We start from the raw sequence: 21086 nt of genomic DNA, 5'->3' as shown, positions 1-21086 counted from the left end.
TGTCAGAGGAGTGCCCACGTTTGATGTATATTGATAAATATGGTATTATTTTACAGAAAACCCTCCCAATTTTACTATACATATATAGGATATTGCATTTTTTTCTTCATTGCATTTTAAGGTTTTATTTGACTTATTTACGATCTGTTTAGTCCATGTTCTTTCTAAAGGTTTTATTTTATTCCACTAGGTGGCAGTAAAGTTTTTTTTTAGTTTTGAACAAAATAAGTTTTTATGTTTTATAAAAAGCACAAGGACATATTATTATCATTGTCATTATTGTTAGGTATATATTTAAATGTTAACTTAAAATTACTGTCAGTTTTAGCAATTACCATAAATCATGTTTTGTTTTGTTTACCTCGTTATTGCACTCTTTTAAGAGCACCTATTAGGGGAATTTGAAAATTATTGAAAAGTGAAAGAAAACATCCAGCTGAGGTTTAAATCTGAAAGTGCACCAGGTTTAAAACTATTGATTCCTAAAGGAAAGAGTCGAATGAATGATTTATTTATTTATTTATTTTCGGATCTTTTGCCTGCTCGTATCGATGTGGATATGAGACATCGCCAAGTATGAAGAGCCAGATCTGGTAAAATGTGAGTGCGCCCTTCCCTTTAAACTTTGAAGCGCAGGGGATCATAGGATTGATAATGACGTGAAGATTACTATCACTAGCTATGTTTCCATCCACCTATTTTATGTGCATTTTGGATATGCACATGAAATAATGATTGATGGAAACATCGAGATGCGCTTAACTTTTTAAAATGTGCATAAAAGGCTCTGCACATAACTGAGTAGGATAAAGTTTTTATTCTATATGAAAAAATGTGTATAAACTCCACTGGAAACTATTTTACCAAACAAATTCCAGCATGCACATTAAAAAAAGTGTGATTTTGTTTGTAATTCAAAGTGTTGACTTCTGTAATTCCCCTCCAATACAAGCCTAAGATTTTCACAAACAAATTCAAGTTTCTTCAGCTCGTGCATCCACTTGGTTTATGAAGGACCTCAACAATGGCAGGTGGAGTTTAGCAGCTGTTGAACATGTCCTCACACTACAGAGAAATGAAGGCTCTGACAACTGTCACTCAAAGCTGTTGCTATGGTAACTACTAATGTTTTTTGCTAAATCTGGGAATCATTAATGACTGGCATCACTGGACATTGACACCACAATTTATTAGTTGTGACTGCAATTATCTTTAAAAACTTTTATGTTGTTACACACACACACACACACACACACACACACACACACACACACACACACACACACACACACACACACAAAGATTGAAGCGCTGCTTTTGTTTCTATGAGTTGTGGGTAGATGTTTCATGTCTTTACTTTGTGAACATATAACATATTAACAATGGCATATTAAGGTCATTGCCCCACAAGAGAGGAGGGCTCTCTATCCGGACCCTTTGGGGGAGAGGAGAAAAATTCAAAGATGCTGGGATGTGACAAGGTAATTAGCTTTATTGGTGACATACTGTACATGAAATGGGCTCTTAATCCTCCAAGAATTCCTCCCTTTTTATTACTGCTCATTCATGACACAAGGGGGGCTTACATTTCATGAAGGTTGCGTGACACATCCCCTTTAAAAAGATGCCATTTCTTGTGGTGACTTTGTACTAAAGTGAGACGAATGTGAGCACACCTTAGAACAAGAAGCTTGCATCTACGTGAAATACTGTAAATATTTTTCCTATATATCTGTGTGATGTATCCATACATGAAGGGGAAAATGTGAGAAAATACCATTTAATTTCTTTAGCTAATGTGTATGCTTATGACATGAAATATTGCCTATTTCTGTTTTTGTATGTACCATATAGTTAGAGGTATAGTAGCCTTGTTACCTGTAGTGAATCAGTCTGGCCTCTAACCATTTACTGGAATCTTCTAGAAAAGCTTTTCTCTTCTTTGCTCTACTGTGCGTTTTGGTTCTGTCAATGTAATTCGCAGATGATCCCTAAAACTGTGTGCGCGAATGTCCGGCGAATATCAAACCAAAACCTAACTTTACCGAGCTAATTAAGATATACATGAAATAAAACAATCACAAAGCTGTATCTTATGAAACACTAGTTCAAAAGCACGTATTGCATTCTCAAGAGAAAGCAGCCAAAGCCTGTTTCAGAAATCTTTGTTGTTTAATATGAAGGGAAATGTGGCAAATGTAAGAGAACAACACATTATGAAACTTGCTATCCTTATACATAAACTGACTATAACTATATTCTCGCTTTAAATCTAATAAAACTGGGTTTTGTGGCGTAATTAGGAGTATTTTTCTAATTTTGCGGATTTCCCCTCCGCCACTAACAGTCCCCAGTTTCCTGTGCAGTGCCAGCACGTGCGAGAAACGTTTAGGAGAAGCGCATTTATTTTGAACTGTGATGACAACTGACTGGAACTACCTGTCATTTCAACCAATGGATTTCAGCGAAAATAATGCACACGCTCCAGCCAATCAGAATCTGGCCATGTAATTAAAAATAAACAATTAACACACTCAGCCAATCAGCTTCAGCAAAGAGCTTGGAATGTCAGCCTTGATGACATCATGGAAGAACTGGGTGTGGTTCGAGATGAGAAACCAAAGCTGCAGGAAAGAGTGAAAAACGTCGACTAAACAGCTTCAGGAGCAGATTTCTGCAGCATATTCTGGCTTTCAGGAAGAAGAGACCATCATGTAACCCTCCCAAAAAGGGCATAAAGTATTCACACACAACACAAGTTCTTTGCTGGACAAAATACAGTATTTATTTTGGGCCACAATAATCAAGTAAACGTCAAACACTCAATTCATTTAAATACTAATTTCACTTTTATTTTATACAATAATCTTAAAGATTAAAATTCCACACAAGGGGAGCAGCAGGTAGGGAATCGAAAGGACATAAAGTTCATGATGTAAAGATTGTTAGCGGACGGCATAAAAATTATTAGGTAAGGCAATTAAAATGACCACCACAAGGCATTTAACAAGGGGTATCAACCGTAATTGTGCAACACATCATCATTTCACATCAACCCAGAGTTGTAATACACCACACCGTAAATCTCATAAATATAAATGTATAAATAACACCCATAAATAGACTCCACACAGCAATCAAATCATAAGCTACCATCAATACCACTCCAGCTAAATATCAAGCCGTCGTCATTTAACATTTCCTTTACGGAGCGTGATGCTAGCCTGCGCTCATCCCCCGTCACACGCACGCGCACACACACACGCACGCACGCACGCACGCACGCACACACACAGACAGACAGAGTACAAGCGCCGGGAGCAATCAAACTCACTCAAACTCCCGGCGAACAAAATGCAATGCACACACAATGACCCCGCAACAGTATAACTGTGCTGCTGGCCCGCTTACCCGCTACCGGACGTGGGATACAGCGATTGGAAATTCAACAGCGGCCGCCGAAACTTTAGTCCGGGGAAACCCCAGCACTACCAACTATCCCTCCCAGTTATTCGCTCGCGCACAACATCATGCCCACGTCCCGGCACGATAGCCTTGGCCAGCGGCTCAGCAGCACCTGCAATCAAAAACCAAGAAAAACCCCCCCTGACCCAGAAACTGCAATCGCTTTTAAAGGCTTGGACTCATTACAAATTGAACTCAGCTGTTCATCTCCTGGAAACGTCATAGACGCAAATGACGCCAGTACGCATCATCCTGGTTTGGGAAGCACCGCTTACATCCACCCCCCCTACTCAAAATGTGTCCACACATTTCCACTTAAATTCTGTAACGCTGAGGCAACAGGCCCTTGGTGGCCCGTGCAGATCGCCTCAAACCCTCCACTGATACACCAGGTGGGCTAGAGAGTCCTTCTCTCTGTATAGTCGGAGCAGTTGTTTCAGCATTGTCCATAACAGTCCTTTCATTTTCCCTTACAGGTGCAGGCAAATCTGTTAGACAGCCCCCGACCCAAGGATACATACACCAATTACTGTTCAGTGGATCAACCTGAAGAGCAGGAGCTTGCTCCCCTACTTCATTCTCTGAATGTGAGGTTACCTCAAATTTGCAGGGACTTAACATATTGCGGTGCAACACCCTCTCATCACAATTACCCCCTTCCTTCTTTACAACATAAACTGGTATGTCAAGATTAGGTTGAGAAATAACCACATATGTATTCCTCTCCCACCTATCCTCCAATTTACCTTTTCCTCTGGCCCTCTTATTAAGAACCATTACCCTCTGTCCTATTAGCAAAGGTTCCCCTCTTACCCTACGATCAAACCCCTTCTTTTGATGAAGTTGAGCCTTCTGGACCTGTTTTCTCGCTTGACTATAGGCAGTTACCAGTCTTTTATGGTGATGATGCACCCAGCTGCCAACTGTTCCTGAAAACCCATCTCCCCGACCCAACATAATGTCCATGGGCAACTTAGCATATCGTCCAAACATCAAAAAGTAAGGGGCATACCCTGTAGATGGATGGGGGGTATTATTGTAGGCTTGCACCATCTCTGCTACATGCTGGTCCCAATTTTCCTTCTGGTCATCCCTTAATGTACCCAGCATGCTCAACAATGTCCGATTAAAGCGCTCACATTGTCCATTCCCTGCAGGGTGATAGGGTGTTGTATGGGACTTTCTGATGTCATATAATCCACACAGTTCCTTTATGACTCTAGACTCAAAATTGGGACCCTGATCAGAGTGCAACTGATCAAATCCCCCAAACTGCTGAATGAAATGTTCCCATAACGCCCTTGCAGTTGTCACCGCTGTTTGATCCATGGTTGGCACTGCCACAGCATAACGGGTAAAATGGTCCATCATAACTAAAATGTTACACCTCCCACTACGCGCAGGCTCCAGTGACAGGAAGTCCACAGACACAATCTGTAATGGATAATCTGAATCTATGGATACAAGCGGGGCACTCACTTTATTAGCTGGGGTCTTATGCAGATTACATCGAACACATTTAAGACACCATTTCTCCACTCCTTGTGTCATCCCCGGCCAAAAGAAACGGCGACGGGCCAAGCCGAGAGTTTTTTCCACTCCAAGGTGTCCGGCACGATCGTGCACCCATTCTAGGACTTGGTTCTGCAAACTCTGAGGCACCAAAACTTGTTTCAGTTTGTCAAATGTCTTTGGATCACATACCTCACGGCACAACAATCCTCGATCGGTGCCCAGACGACCCCACTGTCGCAGCACCACTTGAGTAGGTCGATCCTCTGCTGCTCGTTCTCTTGGTCCAGGGCCTCTTCCTCTGTCCATATACATCCACAATCGTGACAGCACTGGATCCGCCCGCTGTGCCCTCACCCAGTCATCCAACAAACTAGGTCCGACACACTCCTCCTGGGTCAACTGTGGCTCTCGTTCTTTGCTTGGCTCCTTCTCCTGGTCCCTAACTACTGGAACAAAGGCATGGACACAAGCATGAACCACTTCAGATGGTACATATCCCGGCTCACCACATGGCACTGCTTCATCCTCTATAGACTGGCCATCTGTCTCTTTCCCAGGCCATCTTGAGAGGGCATCAGCGTTTCCATTTGTCCGTCCTGGTCTATAGCGCACATCAAACTGAAATCCAGCCAATTGGGCCATCCATCGTTGCTCCACTGCCCCCAGCGTAGCCGTATTCAGGTGAGCCAGCGGATTATTATCTGTGAACACAGTAAAGGGAGACACAGCAAGATAGTCCCTGAACTTTTCCGCTATAGCCCATTTTAAAGCCAGCAGTTCTAATTTAAATGAGCTATAGTTTTTATCGTTCTTCTCCGTAGGGCGTAGGCTTCTGCTTGCATAGGCAATTACTCTCTCCTTCCCTTCTTGAACCTGAGCAAGTACTGCTCCCAAACCCGTCTGACAGGCATCCGTATACAGCACAAATGGCAGCTGGAAATCAGCATATGCTAATAGGGGTGCTTGCAGGAGGCTCTCCTTTAATTTCTTGAAGGCGCTTTCTTGCATCTCCCCCCATGCCCAACGCTCTGCTTTACCTGCAGCTGGTTGAGTTCGTCGTTTTGATGTCCCCCATAACATTGAATTCAGTGGTGCTGCAATCTTTGCAAAGTCTTTTATAAAACGTCTATAATAACCCACTAGGCCCAAAAAGGCCCGAAGCTGGGTAATGTTCTGAGGAGCCGCCCATGTCTCCACAGCTTGCAACTTCCCTGGGTCTGGTGACACCCCTCCTTCTGAAATCACATGGCCCAAATAATGCACTTTGCTCTGAAACAGAGAACACTTAGTTGGTTTTACTTTCAGGTTAAAATCCCCAAGACGACTAAAAACCAAGTCCAGATGGTCAATGTGAGCCTCAAAAGAGGAGGAGAAAATAATTATATCATCCAGATAAAGCAACACAGTTTCAAAATTTAGATCCCCAAGACAGCTTTCAACCAGCCTTTGAAACGTTCCTGGAGCATTGCATAACCCCATTGGCATCCGATTAAATTCATATAGCCCCATTGGGGTAACAAAAGCGGTCTTCTCTTTGTCAGCTGGGTGCACCCCCACTTGCCAATACCCATGTGCTAAATCTAAAGTTGAAAACACTGTAGATTTTTTCAATGAGGCTAGTGATTCCTCAATTCTAGGCAAAGGATATGAATCTTTATGTGTAACACCATTCAGACACCTGTAGTCTACGCAGAAACGAAGGGTGCCGTCCTTCTTTCTGACAAGCACTACAGGTGCTGCCCAGGGGCTATAGCTCTCCCTAATAATACCATTCTCAAGCATGTTATTTAAAAGTCCCCTAACTTCCTGATACAATTTTGGTGGAATCCTATTGTAACGTTCTCTAATTGGGGCTGCATCACCTGTTGGTATAACATGCAAGACTCTATCTGTAAATCCATAATCTTCCTCATGCTCTGAGAAAACCTTCTGATGTTTAGCCAGCAAACCAGAAATCATCTCTTGTTGTTTTAGACTAAACTGCTGTGGATCTAACGGTACAGCAACAGGCCATGGCATCTGCACTTGTTCGTCATCCTGCACTCTATTTTGTCTCACGCTTACCTCCACAGTGTCATCATCTAATGATCTTAATTCCACATTTCCTTGCAGGCCAGAAGAACACAACTCCACATCTGAAAGCAGTCCAATCCGGCAGCGTTGGGAGAGGATCACAGCCACTGGGGACAGATTAAGAATTCTAACCATAACCCTTCCCTTTGAAACTGTACTCAACGATCGGGCTACCAATAACTGCCCTGGCAATACATCTGGACATGGTTCTACCAAACCCACATAATCCCTCTTATCAGGCCGAACCCGTGCACATGCCTCGATCACCATCTCTGACTGTGGTGGTATTATTTTTTCCTTCCCTGGGGCCAGTAAATTGAACTTATCTGCCCCGACTCGTCAGCAAAATGTAATAAATCTTCACACACAGAAAACATCTGGCGCCATACTTTAACTTGTACTTCACTTTCTGAGCCTAGGTAATCATCTCCAGTTTTTGTCATTAAAAATTCTCTACATTCCTTAATTACATTCATGCCAATCAACCCTGGATATGATGATCCGTTTGAATCTTTGACAATAAGCACGCCCCTTTTTGGTATGACTTTGCCACAAATATTTAAATCCACCTCAATGTAGCCAATATACGGGATGACTAACCCATTAGCAGCCACTAGGTTAAATTTTTGAATGGGTGGATACACCATTGGCCCTTCGGTCTCGAAATGTTTCTTAAAATAACTTTCAGTCAATGTGGTTACCTGCGAGCCAGTATCAATTAAGCAAGATGTTTTAACTCCTTGTATTTCTACCTGCACGACTGGACATTGTCCTATTAGGTGATCTTTCTTTTCTAATTGGCCACTACTTGATGTACCCACCGTTTGGGCCTGTACAGTGGGCTCTATAAGTTTAAAGGCCCTTGTGGTCCTTCTACAGTCCTACAACGTCTTTCAATATGACCCACTTGTTTACAACGCCGACAAATAGGTCTTCCCTGATGGTCGAATTGATCAGAACTTCTTCGACCCCCCATCAACTCATACCTAGGTCTAACACCCTCACTCTTAGGCCACATATTCTGTACTCCTTCACGGACTTCACTCATCATTCCAGCTACCATTTCTTTTATTTCTCCTTTCAGCTGCAAAAATACCTCCTGTTTAATTTCCTCTACCAATTTGGTTGTATCTAGAGTTGGTTTCATTTGTACGGTTGCAGCTACTGCTTGCCTTACCTCTCCAAACGCATCTGCTTGTAGGATGGCTTCTCGTTTAATATCAACAAAAGCAATATCTGACGATGCTCTTACCATACCCTGAAGTTCCCTCCGCAGTCCGGCATCAAAAAGTCCCAAAATAAACTGATCCCGTAACACATAGCCTCCAGTAGTGTGATCTCCCCTACTCTCCAACCTATTACTTAATTCCTGAAGTACTAATGCAAACTGTCTCACACTCTCATCGGTCCTTTGTTTACGAGTAAAAAATTGGGAACGAAGGGTTGCAAGAGGGACTGTATCCCCATAATTATTTTTCAAAAATGTCAATATCTGTCCTGATGTTACACGCTCTGCTATCGGCAAAGCTAACACTTCCCTCTTCGCTTCCCCATCTAAATTACTTATTAAAGCTGAAACTTTTTGAGCCTCTGAAAAAGGGTACATATCAAACATTGATTTTTGCATATTATGCCAATCCTGAAAATTATTCTCCTGTGCCGTTTTCTCCCCACTAAATTTTTGACACCATGGTGTCCCCATCATCAAAGGAAACATAAGCATGGCTTGATTCTGGGCTATATTAGGTGAGCTATCAGCCCCCTGCTGCTGCTCACCAGATGTAGAAGGTGACTGGTCTAACTGTTGTGTGGTTGACATTTTCCTGATTATTGCCCAAAGTCCAGACTGCCAAAACTACGCCAAGTTGTAACCCTCCCAAAAAGGGCATAAAGTATTCACACACAACACAAGTTCTTTGCTGGACAAAATACAGTATTTATTTTGGGCCACAATAATCAAGTAAACGTCAAACACTCAATTCATTTAAATACTAATTTCACTTTTATTTTATACAATAATCTTAAAGATTAAAATTCCACACAAGGGGAGCAGCAGGTAGGGAATCGAAAGGACATAAAGTTCATGATGTAAAGATTGTTAGCGGACGGCATAAAAATTATTAGGTAAGGCAATTAAAATGACCACCACAAGGCATTTAACAAGGGGTATCAACCGTAATTGTGCAACACATCATCATTTCACATCAACCCAGAGTTGTAATACACCACACCGTAAATCTCATAAATATAAATGTATAAATAACACCCATAAATAGACTCCACACAGCAATCAAATCATAAGCTACCATCAATACCACTCCAGCTAAATATCAAGCCGTCGTCATTTAACATTTCCTTTACGGAGCGTGATGCTAGCCTGCGCTCATCCCCCGTCACACGCACGCGCACACACACACGCACGCACGCACGCACGCACGCACACACACAGACAGACAGAGTACAAGCGCCGGGAGCAATCAAACTCACTCAAACTCCCGGCGAACAAAATGCAATGCACACACAATGACCCCGCAACAGTATAACTGTGCTGCTGGCCCGCTTACCCGCTACCGGACGTGGGATACAGCGATTGGAAATTCAACAGCGGCCGCCGAAACTTTAGTCCGGGGAAACCCCAGCACTACCAACTATCCCTCCCAGTTATTCGCTCGCGCACAACATCATGCCCACGTCCCGGCACGATAGCCTTGGCCAGCGGCTCAGCAGCACCTGCAATCAAAAACCAAGAAAAACCCCCCCTGACCCAGAAACTGCAATCGCTTTTAAAGGCTTGGACTCATTACAAATTGAACTCAGCTGTTCATCTCCTGGAAACGTCATAGACGCAAATGACGCCAGTACGCATCATCCTGGTTTGGGAAGCACCGCTTACAATCACATTCGCAGAAGGAATCAACAACAAGTAACTGCACAAGCCACAAAACACAAACTAGTTATATGAGTTAAAGGCTTCAATCAGAGGCGGTTCTAGACAGGGGTCTGGTACCGCCTCTAATTGAAGCCTTTAACTCAGTATATTAGCATATATTTAGTATATAATGTGAAATTCAGCTGATCTAAGACCACATATTAAACTGTTTACATTTATTTTAAGAAATATTTAAAGGTTTAAATGAAAATTGCAATTTCACTTAAAACACCCACAATATCTTAATTTTAGTCGTGATCGTAAGGTGCACATTAGTCTTTTTATGTAACGTTAGTGTGATAATCTCTGAGACAAAAACAGTAAATTACATTTTAAGCCAAAAGGTGGAGTAATACTACCTTATCTTGCAGACTATGTGCCCTATACCAAAAACTTAAAGCTGAGATTCTCTCATTTTCAGTTATACATGATAGATTTATGGGAAAATTCTTAGTTTTGTAAAACATATTTGATGTTTTAATGATTTGAAGATCCAAAAAGCTTTAAAAACCAATGAAACTATTGGTGTTGTACAACAGCTTTTCATTTGTAAAATCAAGTATCATTAGCAAATGTTAGTATATATACTATATATACAAAATATAATTATAAAATCTCAACCTCTTTCTGTTTTATGAGATGGTTATGATAAATTATGATAGTACAGAGTTGTAGTCTAAATACAGAGTAGGCCTATAATAGCTTCACTAAACTTATAAATTATACAATATAGTTGTGTTTTACAGTAAATTACTGTAGTATTTTTCAGGTGTTTGCATTACATTGGCTCTATATACGCAGACAGTCACGGTAACTACATATTCAGCATCAGTATCTTGCTAATAGCCTAAATATTATCAGCCATAAACTGAACCTAAAATAAGTGGATTACCTTGAGACATGTTGGGATTAAAAGCAAAATTAAATATTCCTGAAATTTCGGTGATGAGTGGAAAAACCTAAACAGAAAGATAAAGGTTGCAGGTTTCCTGAAGTTCCAGACACTGGTCTGACTTTCATTCATGTGAGGAGATATTAAAGTATGCTTGCCATCTCTGGTGGTAGAAAAGAAATGTCTTAACAGGATGATATGAGAATGAGGAGGTGTTTCTGTGTGGAAAGTTAACCAAAGGTCGATTAAAATAAATGTTTAAGTGTCAAACCTTCAAGACATCCAGGACATCATGACTTCTGCAACGACTTCACAAAGAAGAGGATGGCAGACTGTGGCAGAAGGTAGAGAAGTCACAAACAAGTAAGATTTTAAATGAAATTTCACACACACACACACACACACACACACACACACCACACACACACACATATGTTTGTATGTATGTATTACACATGTATACAGTCAAAGTAAAAATTATTAGCTCTCCTATTAAATTTTAATTATTTTATAATTTTTCTAATTAAGTTGTATTTTTGTATTTTGTAATTTATTTTGCAATAACTTCTTTGAATTTAAACTAATTATCTGCTTCTGGAATATATGGGACCGGCCGTCTGTTCACCCCAGGTAAAAACCTTGAGTTAGGATTAGGGTGTGTCCTGTAAGGTAGTGGTGGGTGGGACACAGGGCACATCCTAAGTTGCCAAAAAAAAGCAAAATACTTTTAAAGTGTTTTTGCTTTACTATGAAATAAATTAAAACATGTGGCTGATTGGCCTTTATGTCTAATTGGTTCCTAGCTCAGGTGAAACACTCTGGGTGGAACTGACCAGCTACGGGCCCATTGCACAGTCCGCTATAGTGTGCATCCAGAGATCTTGCATCAATCAATTAATCAACTTTTTAATAGCACCTTATTACAACTAAGGACTAAATGTACTTTACAGCATTAAAACAAAATTACAGATTAGTGAAGTAATTAGTGTCAATAAATCAACAGAACGATAAAGCATCATTTTGCACTACTAAATATCAAAATCCTGACTGAACGACTATTAATGTTTATTGAAGACAATGTTGTTGTGCACTTTGGCTTTCTGGAATATATGGGACCGGCTGTCTGTTCACCCCAGGTAAAAGCCTAGAGTTAGGATTAGGGTGTGTCCTGTAAGGTAGTGGTGGGTGGGACACAGGGCACATCCTAAGTTGCAAAAAAAAAAAAAAAGCAAAATACTTTTAAAGTGTTTTTGCTTTACTGTGAAATAAAGTAAAACGTGGCTGATTGGCCTTTATGTCTAATTGGTTCCTAGCTCAGGTGAAACACTCTGGGTGGAACTGACCAGCTACAGGCCCATTGCACAGTCTGTTTTAAGCTGCGGTCACACTGGGCTTTTCCTCCCATAGACTTCCATTCATACGCACGGGAATGCGTCAGACCGGAAACGCAGGGTCATGCGTTAAGTTTCACACGTTGTTGCGGTGCAAAGTTCAAATTTTGTGAACTCTGACCTGCGAAATCGCATCACTTGACTGCGTGAGACCAACCGAGGATCAAAACATGACCTCTCTAGACAGAAATTTAAATCATGGAGCAATCGCTCATTTTTTAATGCCTAATAATCTTGTTTAATCCCGCCCCTTTTCACAGCGCCGAACGACAGAATTTCACACACACAAACTCTAATGTGACTGCAGCTTAAGTGTGCATCTAGAGATCTTGCATCAACCAATTAATCAACATTTTTAATAGCACCTTATTACAACGGTAAACTCCCCAATGTACTTTACTGCATTAAAACAAAATTACCCATTAGTGAAGTATTAATAAGGTAATTTTGAGAGGATCACTTGCTTATGATTGACCATAGCTTGTCTCGTATTAACAATCACATGACCTACCAATCAGATGAAACCAAACACACAAATAAAGACACAGTCTAAACGAGTGTCAATAAATCAGCAGAACAATAAAACAGCATTTTGCACTACTGAATATCAAAATCCTGACTGGACGACTATCAATGTTTGATGAGGACACGGTTGTTGTGCTCTTTGGCCCTCTGGAACATATGGGACCGACTGTCTGTTCACCCCAGGTAAAAGCCTAGAGTTAGGATTAGGGTGTGTCCTGTAAGGTAGTGGTGGGTGGGACACAGGGCACATCCTAAGTTGCAAAAAAAAAAAAAAGCAAAATACTTTTTAAAGTGTTTTTGCTTTACTATGAAATAAATTAAAACATGTGGCTGATTGGCCTTTATGTCTAATTGGTTCCTAGCTCAGGTGAAACACTCTGGGTGGAACTGACAAGCTACGGGCCCATCGCACAGTCCGTTATAGTGTGCATCCAGAGATCTTGCATCAATTATTAATCAACTTTTTTAATAGCACCTTATTATAACTGGGGACTAAATGTACTTTACAGCATTAAAACAAAATTACAGATTAGTGAAGTAATTAGTGTCAATAAATCAACAGAACGATAAAGCATCATTTTGCACTACTAAATATCAAAATCCTGACTGAACGACTATTAATGTTTATTGAAGACAATGTTGTTGTGCACTTTGGCTTTCTGGAATATATGGGACCGGCCATCTGTTCACCCCAGGTAAAAGCCTAGAGTTAGGATTAGGGTGTGTCCTGTAAGGTAGTGGTGGGTGGGACACAGGGCACATCCTAAGTTGCAAAAAAAAAAGCAAAATAATTTTCAAAGTGTTTTTGCTTTACAATGAAATAAATTAAAACATGTGGCTGATTGGCCTTTATGTCTAATTGGTTCCTAGCTCAGGTGAAACACTCTGGGTGGAACTGACCAGCTACGGGCCCATTGCACAGTCCGCTATAGTGTGCATCCAGAGATCTTGCATCAATCAATTAATCAACTTTTTAATAGCACCTTATTACAACTAAGGACTAAATGTACTTTACAGCATTAAAACAAAATTACAGATTAGTGAAGTAATTAGTGTCAATAAATCAACAGAACGATAAAGCATCATTTTGCACTACTAAATATCAAAATCCTGACTGAACGACTATTAATGTTTATTGAAGACAATGTTGTTGTGCACTTTGGCTTTCTGGAATATATGGGACCGGCTGTCTGTTCACCCCAGGTAAAAGCCTAGAGTTAGGATTAGGGTGTGTCCTGTAAGGTAGTGGTGGGTGGGACACAGGGCACATCCTAAGTTGCAAAAAAAAAAGCAAAATAATTTTCAAAGTGTTTTTGCTTTACAATGAAATAAATTAAAACATGTGGCTGATTGGCCTTTATGTCTAATTGGTTCCTAGCTCAGGTGAAACACTCTGGGTGGAACTGACCAGCTACAGGCCCATTGCACAGTCTGTTTTAAGCTGCGGTCACACTGGGCTTTTCCTCTCATAGACTTCTATTCATATGCACGCGAATGCGTCAGACCGGAAACGCAGGGTCATGCGTTAGGTTTCGCACGTTGTTGCGGTGCAAAGTTCAAACTTGGTGAACTCTGACCTGCGAAATCGCATCACTTGACTGCGTGAGACCAACCGAGGATCAAAACATGACCTCTCTAGACAGAAATTTAAATCATGGAGCAATCGCTCATTTTTTAATGCCTAATAATCTTGTTTAATCCCGCCCCTTTTCACAGCGCCGAACGACAGAATTTCGCACACACAAACTCTAATGTGACCGCAGCTTAAGTGTGCATCTAGAGATCTTGCATCAACCAATTAATCAACATTTTTAATAGCACCTTATTACAACGGTAAACTCCCCAATGTACTTTACTGCATTAAAACAAAATTACCCATTAGTGAAGTATTAATAAGGTAATTTTGAGAGGATCACTTGCTTATGATTGACCATAGCTTGTCTCGTATTAACAATCACATGACCTACCAATCAGATGAATCCAAACACACAAATAAAGACACAGTCTAAACGAGTGTCAATAAATCAGCAGAACAATAAAACAGCATTTTGCACTACTGAATATCAAAATCCTGACTGGACGACTATCAATGTTTGATGAAGACAATGTTGTTGTGCTCTTTGGCCCTCTGGAAAATATGGGACCGGCTGTCTGTTCACCCCAGGTAAAAGCCTAGAGTTAGGATTAGGGTGTGCCCTGTAAGGTAGTGGTGGGTGGGACACAGGGCACATCCTAAGTTGCAAAAAAAAAAAAAAAAAAGCAAAATACTTTTAAAGTGTTTTTGCTTTACTATGAAATAAAGTTAAACGTGGCTGATTGGCCTTTATGTCTAATTGGTTCCTAGCTCAGGTGAAACACTCTGGGTGGAACTGACCTGCTACGGGCCCATTGCACAGTCCGCTATAGTGTGCATCCAGAGATCTTGCATCAATCAATTAATCAACTTTTTTAATAGCACCTTATTACAACTGGGGACTAAATGTACTTTACAGCATTAAAACAAAATTACAGATTAGTGAAGTAATTAGTGTCAATAAATCAACAGAACAATAAAACAGCATTTTGCACTACTAAATATCAAAATCCTGACTGGACAACTATCAATGTTTAATGAAGACAATGTTGTTGTGCTCTTTGGCCCTCTGGAATATATGGGACCGGCTGTCTGTTCACCCCAGGTAAAAGCCTAGAGTTAGGATTAGGGTGTGTCCTGTAAGGTAGTGGTGGGTGGGACACAGGGCACATCCTAAGTTGCAAAAAAAAAAAGCAAAATACTTTTTAAAAGTGTTTTTGTTTTACTATGAAATAAATTAAAACATGTGGCTGATTGGCCTTTATGTCTAATTGGTTCCTAGCTCGGGTGAAACACTGTGGGTGGACCTGACCAGCTACGGGCCCATTGCACAGTCCGTTATAGTGTGCATCCAAAGATCTTGCATCAATCAATTAATCAACTTTTTAATAGCACCTTATTACAACTAAGGACTAAATGTACTTTACAGCATTAAAACAAAATTACAGATTAGTGAAGTAATTAGTGTCAATAAATCAACAGAACGATAAAGCATCATTTTGCACTACTAAATATCAAAATCCTGACTGAACAACTATCAATGTTTATTGAAGACAATGTTGTTGTGCACTTTGGCTTTCTGGAATATATGGGACCGGCTGTCTGTTCACCCCAGGTAAAAGCCTAGAGTTAGGATTAGGGTGTGTCCTGTAAGGTAGTGGTGGGTGGGACACAGGGCACATCCTAAGTTGCAAAAAAAAAAGCAAAATAATTTTCAAAGTGTTTTTGCTTTACAATGAAATAAATTAAAACATGTGGCTGATTGGCCTTTATGTCTAATTGGTTCCTAGCTCAGGTGAAACACTCTGGGTGGAACTGACCAGCTACAGGCCCATTGCACAGTCTGTTTTAAGCTGCGGTCACACTGGGCTTTTCCTCTCATAGACTTCTATTCATATGCACGCGAATGCGTCAGACCGGAAACGCAGGGTCATGCGTTAGGTTTCGCACGTTGTTGCGGTGCAAAGTTCAAACTTGGTGAACTCTGACCTGCGAAATCGCATCACTTGACTGCGTGAGACCAACCGAGGATCAAAACATGACCTCTCTAGACAGAAATTTAAATCATGGAGCAATCGCTCATTTTTTAATGCCTAATAATCTTGTTTAATCCCGCCCCTTTTCACAGCGCCGAACGACAGAATTTCGCACACACAAACTCTAATGTGACCGCAGCTTAAGTGTGCATCTAGAGATCTTGCATCAACCAATTAATCAACATTTTTAATAGCACCTTATTACAACGTTAAACTCCCCAATGTACTTTACTGCATTAAAACAAAATTACCCATTAGTGAAGTATTAATAAGGTAATTTTGAGAGGATCACTTGCTTATGATTGACCATAGCTTGTCTCGTATTAACAATCACATGACCTACCAATCAGATGAATCCAAACACACAAATAAAGACACAGTCTAAACGAGTGTCAATAAATCAGCAGAACAATAAAACAGCATTTTGCACTACTGAATATCAAAATCCTGACTGGACGACTATCAATGTTTGATGAAGACAATGTTGTTGTGCTCTTTGGCCCTCTGGAAAATATGGGACCGGCTGTCTGTTCACCCCAGGTAAAAGCCTAGAGTTAGGATTAGGGTGTGCCCTGTAAGGTAGTGGTGGGTGGGACACAGGGCACATCCTAAGTTGCAAAAAAAAAAAAAAAAAAGCAAAATACTTTTAAAGTGTTTTTGCTTTACTATGAAATAAAGTTAAACGTGGCTGATTGGCCTTTATGTCTAATTGGTTCCTAGCTCAGGTGAAACACTCTGGGTGGAACTGACCAGCTACGGGCCCATTGCACAGTCTGTTATAGTGTGCATCCAGAGATCTTGCATCAATCAATTAATCAACTTTTTAATAGCACCTTATTACAACTAAGGACTAAATGTACTTTACAGCATTAAAACAAAATTACAGATTAGTGAAGTAATTAGTGTCAATAAATCAACAGAACGATAAAGCATCATTTTGCACTACTAAATATCAAAATCCTGACTGAACGACTATTAATGTTTATTGAAGACAATGTTGTTGTGCACTTTGGCTTTCTGGAATATATGGGACCGGCTGTCTGTTCACCCCAGGTAAAAGCCTAGAGTTAGGATTAGGGTGTGTCCTGTAAGGTAGTGGTGGGTGGGACACAGGGCACATCCTAAGTTGCAAAAAAAAAAAAAAAAGCAAAATACTTTTAAAGTGTTTTTGCTTTACTGTGAACTAAAGTAAAACGTGGCTGATTGGCCTTTATGTCTAATTGGTTCCTAGCTCAGGTGAAACACTCTGGGTGGAACTGACCAGCTACAGGCCCATTGCACAGTCTGTTTTAAGCTGCGGTCACACTGGGCTTTTCCTCTCATAGACTTCTATTCATACGCACGCGAATGCGTCAGACCGGAAACGCAGGGTCATGCGTTAGGTTTCGCACGTTGTTGCGGTGCAAAGTTCAAACTTGGTGAACTCTGACCTGCGAAATCGCATCACTTGACTGCGTGAGACCAACCGAGGATCAAAACATGACCTCTCTAGACAGAAATTTAAATCATGGAGCAATCCCTAATTTTTTAATGCCTAATAATCTTGTTTAATCCCGCCCCTTTTCACAGCGCTGAACGACAGAATTTCGCACACACAAACTCTAATGTGACCGCAGCTTAAGTGTGCATCTAGAGATCTTGCATCAACCAATTAATCAACATTTTTAATAGCACCTTATTACAACGGTAAACTCCCCAATGTACTTTACTGCATTAAAACAAAATTACCCATTAGTGAAGTATTAATAAGGTAATTTTGAGAGGATCACTTGCTTATGATTGACCATAGCTTGTCTCGTATTAACAATCACATGACCTACCAATCAGATGAATCCAAACACACAAATAAAGACACAGTCTAAACGAGTGTCAATAAATCAGCAGAACAATAAAACAGCATTTTGCACTACTGAATATCAAAATCCTGACTGGACGACTATCAATGTTTGATGAAGACAATGTTGTTGTGCTCTTTGGCCCTCTGGAAAATATGGGACCGGCTGTCTGTTCACCCCAGGTAAAAGCCTAGAGTTAGGATTAGGGTGTGTCCTGTAAGGTAGTGGTGGGTGGGACACAGGGCACATCCTAAGTTGCAAAAAAAACAGCAAAATACTTTTAAAATGTTTTTGCTTTACTATAAAATAAATTAAAACATGTGGCTGATTGGCCTTTATGTCTAATTGGTTCCTAGCTCAGGTGAAACACTGGGTGGAACTGAGCAGCTAAGGGCCCATTGCACCCATTGTCTGTTATAGTGTGCATCAATCAATCAATCAATCAATCAATCAACTTTTTAAATAGCACCTAATTACAACTGGGAACTACCAATGTACTTTACAGCATTAAAACAAAATTACACACATTAGTGAAGCATTTATAAGCTAATTTTGAGAGGATCTCGTGCTTATGATCGACCATGGCTTGTCTCGTATTAACAATCACATAATCTTCCAATCAGATGAATCCAAACACACAAATAAAGACACAGTCTAAACTAATATCAAAATCCTGACTGGACAAATATCGACAAATATCGTTTGATGAGGATACGGTTGTTGTGCACTTTGGCCTTGTGGAATATATTGGACCGGGTTTCTGTTCACCCCAGGTAAAAGCCTAGAGTTAGGATTAGGGTGTGTCCTGTAAGGTAGTGGTGGGTGGGACACAGGGCACATCCTAAGTTGCAAAAAAAAAAAAAAAAACAGCAAAATACTTTTAAAGTGTTTTTGCTTTACTATGAAATAAATTAAAACATGTGGCTGATTGGCCTTTATGTCTAATTGGTTCCTAGCTCGGGTGAAAGACTGGGGGGAACTGACCATCTACGGGCAAATTGCACAGTCTGTTATAGTGTGCATCCAGAGATCTTGCATCAATCATACAATCAACTTTTTTTGATTGTATTCTCCTGTATCGCCTCATTACAGCTTACATGATCCTGCCTCTCGGTGAGCATGCTGTTAATATAGAAATGAACTGAGGTGAGCAAGGTAAAATTGTACACGCCCCCCAAACATGGCATCAAACGACAAGCTTCACCATAGAGTTACTTACATTTTCTGCGCTTTTGAATGACGGCACGCTACACGAGTGAAGAAGCACTTCGGATGGTACTGGACAGCGGCGGATAATTTACTTTCTCTTCAGAAGACATACATTTTGAAGAACGTTTAGACCCAGCGGAGGATAAAATCCCTGTGGCGTAAGTCTTTTATTTTTGCCTTCATGATTTACATGAAATATGTCCTTACAGGCTAATTATAGTTTTATTGCTGTACAAAGTGTATCCTATAACTTTTATAGCTTATAATGATAAACATAGGCCTATGTAATAAGATGTTATGTTATATGAAATATGCTTAGCTATTGTGAAAAAGAAATACTGACAGTTGTTTACAAAACAGCTGCTGTTCTGTTGATAATTCATATGTGGTTTATTAGGTAAATTAGTACTAGTATCAGTGAATATTACAAAGATGTTAACCATGTAGTTTCTGTAATCAGCTTGCTTTTTTTTTTCCAGATGTGAAAACAACAGCGGTAAAGGATCAGTAGCAAAGAAAGCTAAAGCAAATAAGTTGCCCACTCAGTCATGGAAAACAGAGACTGATGCTGCATGACTCCACAGGCTCTGAGATTCCTTCCTGTACATGAACCTGGACCACAGCTAAGACAATGTGATGCGCACACTGGGCTTTTACAGATCTTTCACCCTTTATTGTCTTATACTTCATATTTACACTGTTGATTTTGCCCTGAATGTGTCTTCGGTACACAATGTTTCATGTGTAAATTCAAGTGCATGCCTTAAGTTATTTATAAAGTGTATTTATAAGTATTTTTTTTTCAGTAGATTTGCTATATGTAAGTTTACATAGTTTACAGAGTTTTATTCAGTGTACTGACTCTCACAAGTGTATCTCAAGTTATTTTGTCTGATAGTGCAAAATATTTTAAATAAACTGCAAACAAAAAATATAAACTTATTTTTTCCTCAGATTCTTTCTTGAAACTCTTCCCTCTTAGTCGCATACCAGTCTGATGGCTCATTGTGCAGATCTTTGCCTTCTCAGGTGTGAATCACTGCATTAGTAATGATAGTTCACACCTTCTTGCATAGACCATTTTCACTCAAAAAGTGACTTAGAAAAATTGTATTCAATAAATAGTTTTCTGTGAGCAAAGAAACAAGATGATTTTCACATAATTTTGAAGCAAAAACACTTGGCTACAAGATTCAGTTCTCAAAAATCTTGTGAACAAATGTTCTCTATATGTGTTTTACGGCCTTGTTTCAGTGACTTCAAAATTTTGCACTTTGACCTTCTAGACTATATGGGACCGGCTGTCTGTTTACCCCAGGTAAAAACCTAGAGTTAGTATTAGGGTGTGTCCTGTAAGGTAGTGGTTTGTGGGACACAGGGCACATCCTATTTTGCCTTAAAAAGCAAAAACCTTTAAAAGTGTTTTTGCTTTACTATGTTATAAATTAAAACATGTGGCTGATTGGCCTTTATGACTTATTGGTTCCTAGCTTGGTTGAAAAACTCTGGTTGGAACTGACCAGTTTGCTATAGTGTGCATCCAGAGATCTTGCATCAATCAACTTTTCTTTATAGTACCTTATTACAACTCGTGACTACCCAATGTGCTTTACAACATTAAAACAAAATTAGACATTAGTGAA

At 40.2% G+C, this 21086-nt stretch overlaps 1 long non-coding RNA gene across 4 annotated transcripts; it reads left to right on the top strand.

Annotated features, from left to right (window-relative positions):
- The first annotated feature begins 2576 nt into the window (after positions 1-2576).
- Positions 2577-20365, top strand: LOC141376761 (uncharacterized). Of its 4 annotated transcripts, none has more exons than XR_012387845.1 (4): positions 2577-2739; positions 11138-12242; positions 12573-12706; positions 12824-14070. It is a non-coding gene; the product is annotated as an uncharacterized lncRNA (long non-coding RNA). The 4 variants fall into 4 exon arrangements; XR_012387842.1 differs by lacking the exons at positions 2577-2739; positions 11138-12242; positions 12573-12706; positions 12824-14070 and adding exons at positions 15955-16208; positions 16539-16672; positions 16790-19601; positions 19923-20365; XR_012387844.1 differs by lacking the exons at positions 12573-12706; positions 12824-14070 and adding an exon at positions 19923-20365 and having other exon boundaries at positions 2577-2714; positions 11015-11237.
- The last annotated feature ends 721 nt before the right edge of the window (positions 20366-21086 follow it).

This window comes from Danio rerio, chromosome 12, assembly GCF_049306965.1.
Source record: "Danio rerio strain Tuebingen ecotype United States chromosome 12, GRCz12tu, whole genome shotgun sequence".
NCBI lineage: Eukaryota > Metazoa > Chordata > Actinopteri > Cypriniformes > Danionidae > Danio > Danio rerio.
Note: the sequence above shows the minus strand (reverse complement) of the source record. Positions and strands in the feature narration are given on the sequence as shown.